Source organism: Papaver somniferum, chromosome 10 (assembly GCF_003573695.1).
Source record: "Papaver somniferum cultivar HN1 chromosome 10, ASM357369v1, whole genome shotgun sequence".
Classification (NCBI taxonomy): Eukaryota; Viridiplantae; Streptophyta; class Magnoliopsida; order Ranunculales; family Papaveraceae; genus Papaver; species Papaver somniferum.
In genome coordinates, this window is record NC_039367.1 from 103244181 (window position 1) to 103247382 (window position 3202).

General features: G+C 35.6%; 1 non-coding gene across 1 annotated transcript; it reads right to left on the reverse strand.

Annotated features, from left to right (window-relative positions):
* Window positions 1-2366: 2366 nt before the first annotated feature.
* Window positions 2367-2440, reverse strand: TRNAW-CCA. Its single transcript has one exon. It is a non-coding gene; the product is annotated as a tRNA-Trp (tRNA).
* Between the last annotated feature and the right edge of the window lie 762 nt (window positions 2441-3202).

The window sequence follows — 3202 nt, forward strand, 5'->3', positions numbered from 1 at the left end:
GGTCATGCTAGAGACATAAACAGCCATGGATAATTTTGAGATGAGATCCTTCCGAGTGGGATATAGAGAATTCGCACTATTCTCTCTCTTTTTCTTAATTGAAGAAATAATTGGAAAATAAAACAGCAAGTACAAAAATGAGTAATAACCCCCAGTAAAGACTGGTACGATTCAATTCAACATTTTGTTCGTTCGGGTTTGATTGTGTCATAGCTCTATAATTCAATTCGGGTTAGGTTTATCGTTGGATGAACTGCATTGCTGATATTGACCCCAAAAAAGAAACGGTAGGTACAGCTAGTCCGTGAATAGCTAACCATCGCACTGTAAAAATTGGATAGGTTCGATCTATAGTCATTGGGGCCTCCTAAAAGGATCTACTAAATTCATCGAGTTGTGCCAAAGGATCAAAACGGCCAGTTATTAATGGAATTCCTTGTCGACTCTCTGTAAAATACTCGTTTGGCCGAGGGCTTCCAAACACATCGTAAGCTAATCCCGTGCTGACGAATAACCAACCCGCAATGAATAGGGAAGGTATAGTAATGCTATGAATGACCCAGTATCGAATACTGGTAATAATATCACCAAAAGCGCGTTCTCCCGTGCTTCCAGACATGCTGAGCTCCACATATTCTTGTACAGTCAAAGGGGATCGATTCCGTGAAAGATGGGATCAGTAAGTGGAAACCCACGGATCTTTAATCTTTGTTAGATCGTCAATAGTGTACCGAAGGCATCTTTAGAGTATACCGAATCAGTATAGCTACCCTTCTTCTGACACAGCAACGCAATTTCAATCAGTATCCAAAAGAAGTGTTACAGAAACTCTTTCTTCCTTTTTTGTTCCTTATATATAAGGATGTGCTATTCAACCGAAAATTTCTGTACTGTAGTAGTATAGGGTTCTTTTCATTACTAGCTTTGGGCTAGAAAATGAAGATCTGGGAAAGCTTGAGTCCGCCGGGTTGGGTTCTAATAATTAATGAAAGATGTTATCATATTCACACAATTCTATTAGATGCGAAATATAGAAACCTCTTTTCTTGGTTGTATAGAACGGGTTTTTCTTCGAATCCTTTCAGTTCAAGGAATGGATTAGTAGTACAATAATAGGAGTAGATAGTATTCGACCAAAGAAAAAAAGGAAGAATCAATCAATATTCGTGATACAACCATTGTCGTATTACAGCCAAAGGTTCTTTTCCTTCTTGACCTAGATACAAGAGAGGGATTCCCTAATATGGAAAGGCGGCATGTAGAACCTAAAAGGAAAAGATAATAGAATGACTAGTCTTAGAATTGAGTTGTCCCAAAATAAAGCTCTTATTTCGTCCAGCGATCGTGCGATACTTTTTTCTTAGCCTTAGCATTTGTGAGATATTATGTACAATTAAAGAGCCTACGACTTCATTTTATGAGGTGAAAGGTGTTGTGATAAGGTCCTTTGCTCCAAAAAGGAAACTTTATTATATACAATTTATAAAGAAATGATCAAAATGGAAAAGATTTTCTATTTGATTCCATAGTGATTCAAAAAGAGTTTACTTTATGAAATGAACGAAATTCCACTTCAAAGTTTGTTCTTTTTACTTTACTCAATATTACTTTACTCAATAGTTGTTCAACGAATCTGTTGATTCAAAATAACGGAATCGGTAGATGTTATAGATGATGGATCACTAGATCAATCTTTTTTCTACTTCTGTCACCCTATCTTTGTTAGTGCCGTCTATAATGATTGATGAATAAAAAACTTTTAATTGGAGCAGATTTTGTCAGTTTATTTTTTTTATGTAATGTAAACTTAGGTAAATGTTTTATCACCATATGTATAAAAATAACGTATCTTATTTAGCTCCTTTATGCCTACTCTAACTAGTTATTTCGGTTTTCTACTGGCGGCTTCAACTATAACTCCCGCTCTTTTTATTGGTCTGAGCAAGATACGACTTATTTGAAATGAATTGAATGAACAATTCAGAAAAAAACTTTTTCTGTGATATTCTAGTTCTAGGTATTCTATAGTTACTTCCCGCGTCAATTGTCAATTCTTGATCATTCAGATTCATTTCTCGATTCGGATTTATATTTAAGAATAGATATTACCTCTCTTTTTCCCCTTTCAAACAAACCGAAATGATTGAAGTTTTACTATTTGGAATCGTGTTAGGTCTAATTCCTATTACTTTGGCTGGATTATTCGTAACTGCATATTTACAATACAGACGCGGTGATCAGTTGGACCTTTGATTAAGTAACATCTCGTTTTTGATTGACCTCCTCCTTTTTTAATTCACAGGAGGTCAAATTAAGGTTTCTGTTTAAGTTGGTGGAGTTATTTCATTGTAATTCGAGAACAGAATCACGCTCTGTAGGATTTGAACCTACGACATCGGGTTTTGGAGACCCACGTTCTACCGAACTGAACTAAGAGCGCCTTCTTATCACAATAGATAAGACCATAAAAAAGTATTATCTTTGTAGGCCCAATAAACTTTGCATGTCTATAGTATCATAATGTATGTACAATTATGATCGAACTCAATTACTGTCCGCGGGAAAAGTAATAGGTAGGGATGACAGGATTTGAACCCGTGACATTTTGTACCCAAAACAAACGCGCTACCAAGCTGCGCTACATCCCTTTCAATTGGTATACAGTGTCATTGTAGAGAATCCCTGTCTTGTTTTCCACATCATTATTTCCCCCTATAATAAAAAATTTCGCTTGCAATTTGTTCTTTTTGGTCTCATATAACATATAATAAAAGAATTATTTACATATGAAATCCGTCGGATAGAGAAATGAATATTTGTCGGTAATACTCAGGAAGAGGAGGGCGTCTTTTTCTGTTTTAAGGAAAGGGAAATCTTATCTACCGGGTCGTTGTATATATCCATTTTTGTTAGGGATTTCACGTACTAATACAAGTGATCCTTAACTACATATACATCTGATCATATATGTATTACAATAAAGAAGGAGAGTTTGCAATGCGAGATATAAAAACATATCTCTCTGTGGCACCTGTGCTAAGTACTCTATGGTTCGGGTCTTTAGCAGGGCTATTGATAGAGATTAATCATTTATTCCCAGATGCGTTGACATTCACGTTTTTTTCATTCTAGTTCTAGTTATTGACATGGGAAGGGATGAAGAAGATTAGTGAGATAATAAATTATCTGTGACTAATCCTTC